At 37.4% G+C, this 8,339-nt stretch overlaps 1 protein-coding gene across 2 annotated transcripts in view; it reads left to right on the top strand.

Annotated features, from left to right (window-relative positions):
- The window catches only part of LOC145664958 (sodium-independent sulfate anion transporter-like), a 128,606-nt gene that overhangs the window by 39,704 nt on the left and 80,563 nt on the right, over positions 1 to 8,339 (top strand). The window lies entirely within an intron of this gene.

Below are 8,339 nucleotides of genomic sequence, written 5' to 3'. Positions count from 1 at the left end.
TTCCTAATGATGGTTTTCCGGTTTGATTTCCAATTCAAACTTTGAAAGCGTTCTTCCTTTCTTCCATTCTGGCTACATGGCCTGCCCACCTGGGCCTTCTAGATTTGATGACCCTAACAATGTTTGGTAACCGGTATAAATTATCCAGTTCCTTGTTATGAAATTTCTGCCATTCCCCATTCTCGTTCCTCTTAGGTCCGAATATTCGTCTCAGGATCTTGTTCGCAAATACTTTCAGTCTACGTTCTTCCGTCAGAGTAAGCGACCATGTTTCGCTACCATACAACACAACAGACATGATTATCGTTTTATATACAGGGTTATTATAAATGATGGACCCATTTTTAAAAATTCGTAGTAATTAAAGTGCAAATCCAAGATGAACAATCTTTATACCAATGGAAGGAGGAAGGTTGAAAGTTTCGGTCGGCAATGATGGTTTCCAAAGCTACCGTGGAGTACAAGGTTTTCTGCGTTCTTGAGTTCACAAGAAGTGAGTCACAAATTGTAGTGCCCGCATGACTACTTCTTATGGGGTTATGTTAGGAAAGCTGTTTACGTCCCACCTCTACCAATAACTCCGGACGATCTGCGGAAGCGTATCGCAGCTGCCGTGCACTCAGTAACAGTAGATACATTTGCTCGTGTGTGGGACGAGTTCAACTACCGCATAGATGTTTGCCGTGCAGCAGGCGGTGGATACATTGAACATTTATAATGTATTGCAAAAATACTTTGAAACTTCAACTTTCCATTGGTATAAAGATTGTTCATTTTGGATTTGTACTTTAATAAATACACATCTTTAAAAATGGGTCCATCATTTATAATAACCCTGTATTTTAAGCTTCAAATTCCTTGACAGGATTCCCTACAACAAAAAATTTTGAAATGCAACTAGTGACTGAAGTATAAATTCGTGCCGATGGAATATCTCTCAAGAGCTGATACTGCGGTCAGGAATATAAATACAAATGAACGATGAAGAGTCTTCATAAATTTGTGAAATCACAATGTAGAAAACTAGGAAACTCGAAAAAAAAAAAAACTTATTTTAGGATACGATTCACCACAAAGCCCGTTGTATCTGCAGAGGTTTAGGAATGAAGTAGACCCTATTCATTTATGGTGTGAGAGATTGTTCTTTTTACGGGTCTGCACTAACACATGTGCCTTTGTTGCACGAAGAGCTGAGTTCGATTCCTAGTGGGAGAGCATCGAACGCCCTATAATGGTTTAGATTCAACTTCATACTGGAAGTGTCGTCTTACAGACCCTCACTGTTGACATAGGATAGAAATTCAAATCAAGACCCGCTTTGATAAATAGGCACACCGGGTATGTGTCTATGGGCGCTACGTCCGTGCAAGGAAAAAATAAAGGAAGAACGAAAAATAACTGAGAAAACAACCTACGCTGGAGCCGTTGAAAAATAACTGAAGTCAGAGTAAATGTGATAAATACGCATATTGTAGATTGTACTTGTCTTTATAGTACTACTCAAAACAATCTGCTCTTATCAGCAGTGGAACGAGAGGTGGTAGCTTGATTGTGGACAAATGAAGCTGTATAATTCGTCGTAGTCGGATACTTAGCTTGATTATGGACGAATGAGGCTGTATAATCCCTTGTAGTGGGATACATGGCTTAACTGTAGACGAGTGAGGCTGTATAATTCCTTGTAGTGGGATACATAGCTTAACTGTAGACGAGTGAGGCTGTATAATTCCTTGTAGTGGGATACATAGCTTAACTGTAGACGAGTGAGGCTGTATAATTCCTTGTAGTGGGATACATAGCTTAACTGTAGACGAGTGAGGCTGTATAATTCCTTGTAGTGGGATACATAGCTTAACTGTAGACGAGTGAGGCTGTATAATTCCTTGTAGTGGGATACATAGCTTAACTGTAGACGAGTGAGGCTGTATAATTCCTTGTAGTGGGATACATAGCTTAACTGTAGACGAGTGAGGCTGTATAATTCCTTGTAGTGGGATACATAGCTTAACTGTAGACGAGTGAGGCTGTATAATTCCTTGTAGTGGGATACATAGCTTAACTGTAGACGAGTGAGGCTGTATAATTCCTTGTAGTGGGATACATAGCTTAACTGTAGACGAGTGAGGCTGTATAATTCCTTGTAGTGGGATACATAGCTTAACTGTAGACGAGTGAGGCTGTATAATTCCTTGTAGTGGGATACATAGCTTAACTGTAGACGAGTGAGGCTGTATAATTCCTTGTAGTGGGATACATAGCTTAACTGTAGACGAGTGAGGCTGTATAATTCCTTGTAGTGGGATACATAGCTTAACTGTAGACGAGTGAGGCTGTATAATTCCTTGTAGTGGGATACATAGCTTAACTGTAGACGAGTGAGGCTGTATAATTCCTTGTAGTGGGATACATAGCTTAACTGTAGACGAGTGAGGCTGTATAATTCCTTGTAGTGGGATACATAGCTTAACTGTAGACGAGTGAGGCTGTATAATTCCTTGTAGTGGGATACATAGCTTAACTGTAGACGAGTGAGGCTGTATAATTACTTGTACTGGGATATATAGATTCACTGTGGACGAATGAGGCTGTAAAATTCGTCGTAGGATACATTGCTTAACTGTGTTTTTAAATATATATTTTCCCTATCACTACGAGAACAGAACAGTTGATGTTAAATTATTTATAATTTTAAGGTTGCCAGTCCGGTCGTGGATAATGGAGAGGTTTTCGAAGGAAAATTAAGAGATGTATCGCTCCCAAAACAAAACAGGCGTGACATTCCTACTATTGTGCTAAGAGCTGAAAGGTTATTGTAAGTGATTGTTCACCGTGTGACAAGAAAACTGTTTGTCAAGCGCGAGCTTGTAACAACCGATCAGTCTGATACAAGGAATCCGTAGTTCAGTCCCAGACCGTGCCAATTTATAGTGCAGAATATCAAGTCACTGTATTTTCTGATTTTTCTCTCTTTATTTCACCAATTGTTTAGTGAATATTAAATTGTACTTATTAGGGTGGCCCAAAAAATTCAAATTAATCCCACACCTCTGGGCTTCATCTCATTTTTGTACTGCAGCTGATAGTAGCAAATTCCTAAAATTTCAATGTCTTTGGTGGAATAGAAGATAGTGCTCAATGTCTTACAAATTCGGTAAATTTCGTTATTTTGTTCATTTTTGAAATATAAATTTTATTATTATTTTTTAAATAATAACTGTATATATATTATTACAGATGCCGTTCCGTAGTGCAATCTCACACCGTGCCAATTTATGGAGCAGAATGTTAAGTCGCTGTGTTTTCTGATTTTTCTCTATTTCACCGATTATTTAATAAATATTTACTTGCACTGATTTCAAACTACTGAATCATTGGTGAATTGAGAAGGTAGTTCAGGGGGAAATCACATACCAGAGCTACAAAATCCTTCTCGGATATATACACTCGTACTTACATGGATTACCAGTATATTTACAGTACTATTTCCACCTTCCGTGTGGGGCCGCGGTGGCTCAGTAGTAGAGCGTTCACCTCTGATGCATGGAGTCCTTGGTTCGATCCCAGCTCGCTTCAAGTGAACTTAGTGGTGGACAAACACCGTGTTCGTAGGTTTTCCCGGGGTTCTCCCGTTTCCTCCCACCTTCTTCATTCCACCATTTCATTCATTTCTCATCATCACCGTCTCCTTTAGCCTAACCGGCATAACTGTGGGACGTTAAAACTTAAAAGATTTCATTTCATTTCGTTTTTCAACCTTTCCTGTATTGAAGTACCTCCCTCCCCTCCCGGGGAGAAATCTGAAATCACCACTGATCGTTCCTTTTAGCCAATCCGTGTTCTGCTGCACTATAAACTTATTTTCATTTCCATGTTTTGTATTCAGTAGCAACTGGATACGCTGCTCTCCAACCCCAACAGATCTGATAACTGATAATTTTTACATTTTTTTTTTTTTTTGTTGTTGTTCTGCAGAAATTAGTTGTTTCTGAAATGCAAGTGATAAACGAAACATAAATGGTGGTAGAAACTATTGTTATGATGGGAGAATATCTTAACTAATCAAATTAGGCCATTGCCATCATTTTGCTGTTGCTGTTTAAATAATGCACATGCAGCATAAGACTCCTACATAAATGAGGACAACACAAGGACAACGGAAAGTCTTTAATTGCTAACCAAGTTCCGTTTCATTTGTTGTTAGATGCTGACAGAACAGGATGTTTTCTGAATGTGTTTTAATATCTATTCTTCGTTCCAACTGTCATTCTCAGATATCAACACTCGCTATAAGTTTTCCAATGGCGCACCCAAACTTTCATCAAGGACAGGGGTGTTTAAACATCCACGTTCGTATCTCCCTGTTGTTAAATAATTCCAGCTTTTACAGTAAGTGCTTATTATTATCAATGCTTCATTTTTTTCCCCCGAAAACAGTTAGCCATTACTCACCGTGAATATGTTATTTTATCTGTTCTGATTGGCTACGAAAGCAGGCGTCAACATTTAATCAAATGGAGGGGCCGCAGCGGCTCAGTGGTAGAATGTTCACCTCTGGTGCATGGGGTTCTTGATTCAATCTTCACCACCGTCTGTCTCCTTTAGCCTAGTCGGCATGATCGTGGGACGTAAAACTTAAAGATTTCATTTCATTTTGACTTATTACCTTTCAAGTGCATGTGATATACCGTAAGACGGGGTTATTGTGCACACGGTTTAAGGAGTTTTAAAGAAAATTGCATGTAACTTACAAACGTAATGAAGCTAGATATATGTGGAAAACATTCGTGCAAGTTCATTAGTAAACATTCAGTATGACCATACTTACTAAAATATAACGACAAAAAAAAAAAAAAAAAAAAAAAAAGTATGTTCAACATATGAATATAACGTTTCTGTTCAATGTTTTCCCTTCAGTATTTATACATTTTACTTTCTACACAAAACTGCGTACAGTTTACAAATGTTGATATTAGAATGAGGGCACTGGTATCGATACTTAGTATGAATTACCAATATTTGTAAAGAAAATTATGTGTTTTCTGGTATCGGCACAGGAATCACACTCTAATAGTTTCGCACATGTCCCTCAAAAATGCCAACTGAGAAATAGAAAAAAAAAAAAAAAGAAACAAACCCCGTGACCTGATTTGCCTTGATTATTCCTTATGTCCAAGAACAGCATCCCAACTATAATTAATGGAAGATTTATGGGGTTTGGGGCTTTCAGGCTAAAGTCCACCCAAATTGCATGATTTTTTTTTTTTTTTAAATAATGTTAGTCATTCCTATGTGTATAAGCTTCAAGCTCCCCCAAAAGTTTAGTTATTTCTAAAAAAAACGAAGCCTTTGTGAGTGAAGCCCCTCAAACTTTTTTCTGGATCCGCCACTGTTTATAATTTATTTTCCAACAATAAATTCATTCCGGCATCTATCTAAATAGGAAAATCACGTAAATTTAGAATGCAAGAGGTTCCAGTAGTAATAATTTCCTAAGAGGTATTTTGGACCTGTGCAAAGTAACCCCGAATAGAGGTTGAAACTGCCTTCTTCCAGTGTTACTTTTTATGACTTTAAAACGTTTCGCATTTCAGTTTCAACTATTGCATCAAAGTCTCATTATACACAGTAGTATTTTACGAAACTGGCTTAACTTTGATCGAAATTCTTGTAGGTGATATCTTTTAAATTTTGGCGGTCTTTACAGCGACTGCTTTCCATACCTCTACAACCACAAACCCTCCCAGTACTTGAGAACTGATGCCAACCCCCAACATTATAGCCAAAATACATTTGGATGTTCTATCTTACGGTGGTAGTTGAAATTTCCTGTTTACAGTTCATGGTTTTACAAACAGAGGACTGTGAAACTCTTTTCATATTTTGTGCAAAGTAACCCCGTTTTACGGTACTCTTGTTCCATTCCTTAAATGGATTCTTCAAAAATTCATTTCATAAACCCAAAAATAAAATACGGCTACAGAAATTGCAATTTTAAAAAGGTGCGAGGACAAATGCGAGTTTTATATTTATATCTTTACATGGTATTTTTTAAAAAATCTTTCTATGATGTGGAAGAAAACGGATTATACGCAGATTATGTCGCGACTTCAAAATATCTATTTCCTTACTCAATCTGACGTAGTTTGTTGGAAAACCAACTCTCGGCTTTGTCGGAAAACTTTCGCGATTTCGCAACTTGCGAAAAACTCTTGCCCCTAATAATTATGCGTACAATCCAGACTTAAAATTTCCGTTTAATTAAGCTTACAGTACAAATTTTATGCTTATTTTTCTCACAACTTTATGGGTTGATTGCCCTATGCTGTAAGCGCTCCATATAATAGACATAAGCCTCAGCAATTATTATAGTAGAAAGCAATGGATGTATGAAGCCAAGTACTATTTTTTGTTTCTTTTTTTCTTAAATAACATCGATCGTTTTCGATCATTTTTACAAACCAACTCACTACCAATTTTCTATATATAGAAAGTGCCCCCCCCCATAAAGGAGAATTTAAAAAAATGCTTGGACACATTCTTTTTATTTTCAATAAAGAGTTAATGCACTGAATTTCAGCTCAGTAAGTTTAAGGGCGTGCGAGATACTCATTTTTTTCGTAAAAAATCGGATCCTCACTACCTCCTTAGGATATTATGCATTATAATGAAAGCAATATAACATCCCGGTTTGGATTAAATACTAACTATATACCAAAAGTAATATCATTTGACTTTGCAATTTGACCGTGATGATCATGCACACATAGTTACATTAAATTTTTATAAATAATTTATATATTACAGTGATTCAAAAATGTATTTTTTCCAGTAGTTAGCTCCTCTAAAAACTCACAGGTCTCGAAAGCCAAGTAGTAGTAAAAGTCCTATTGGTATTATTACAATTAAAAATATCAATATCCAAAAGTGTCTGAAGTTCTTTTTTTTACTTGGTTAGATATACTCACCTCAGGTAAGTAGACAGAAACAAATGGAAAAGGAAGGGAAAGGAAGGTCTTGAAAGTAAAACGGAACAGTATTCAGAACAGTAATGACAGTCTTCAGAAGATACTGTCTACAATGCAGTGAGCAGAGTGGGTCGGTAGATAATACTGAGTCGGTGAGTCGCAGTGGGTCATGATGAGTGGTGAGTCGCAGTGGGTCATGGTGGGTCATATGCTGTTGACCCACTCAGAAAACTTGACCCACTCCATCTCTGCGCCATACCCTCTAGCACATCCCTCACGATACAGTTCCTTCTTAGCCAATGTCCCAAGTAATTTCTCATCATATTCGTAATAATATCTAAAATTGTTCTTTTTTCCCCCACCATTTCTAAGACCTTCTCATTCGTTTTCCGCTTGACCCAGCTAATTCTCTCCATTCTTCTCCACACCCACATTCCCAAAGCTTCCAGTCGTTTTTCGTCATTTTTGCGTAATGTCCATGTTTCTCCTCATACGGTACAATACTGTACATGAAGCTTTTTTAAACTCTTTATTCAAGGTCCCACAAAATAGTATTTTCTTCGTCCTAAAGGCTTGTTACGCCATGCATACCCTTGCTTTTATTTCATGTCACACTTCATAGTATCCCTAATAATACTACCCAGGTATCATAAACTAGTCACCTGTTCTATTTTCTCCCTCCTACTTCTATATTTGACACCAATCGCTTCGATCCAATCACATGGCTTCTCACATTTATTATCATACTTTTCACAGCCCTTCATGTTTTCTAACATATTGTTGATTTTCTCTTCATATTCCGCAACAAGCTCATATCATCTGTAAACCGTATACATCTAATCACTCTACGTCCTGAATCCCGTCTTCATCATGTAGGCTCTTTTTCACTATCTTTTCTAGATAGATATTAAATATTGTTGGCGAGAGACAACCTGTCGAACTCTCTTTTCAATTGCACTCTCCTCTGTTATTTCCTTTCCAATTCTAACGGTTATTTGTTGGTTCATACACCGTATATGTTTCTTATGAGTCTGCTGTCTGTAATACATGTTTTCTTTACTTGAGTCACATAATATAAGAAGTAAAAAATATATGCAGTACGCAGTGGCGTATTTACGATTTTGTTTTGGGGGGTTAACTAACTTCATTCCTGGAAATCTGAAAATTCTGCAAAATATTCATCTACTTTCAAACAGTAAATAAAGTTTCGGTGGGGTTGAAGCCTGGAAGCCCCCCGTAAATACGCCACTGGTAAAACGTAACATTTTGGAAGTCTTAATTTCTTCCTCCAATGAAGCATCATGTCTAAACTATCGACTGGTTCTTATCAGCCACTTTACGTGTGCCATAGTATTCATCGATATGTTATTATTA

This window comes from Thermobia domestica, chromosome 11 (genome assembly GCF_964235325.1).
Source record: "Thermobia domestica chromosome 11, izTheDome1.hap1.1, whole genome shotgun sequence".
NCBI classification, from domain to species: Eukaryota; Metazoa; Arthropoda; class Insecta; order Zygentoma; family Lepismatidae; genus Thermobia; species Thermobia domestica.
This window is presented reverse-complemented; position numbering and strand designations above follow the sequence as displayed.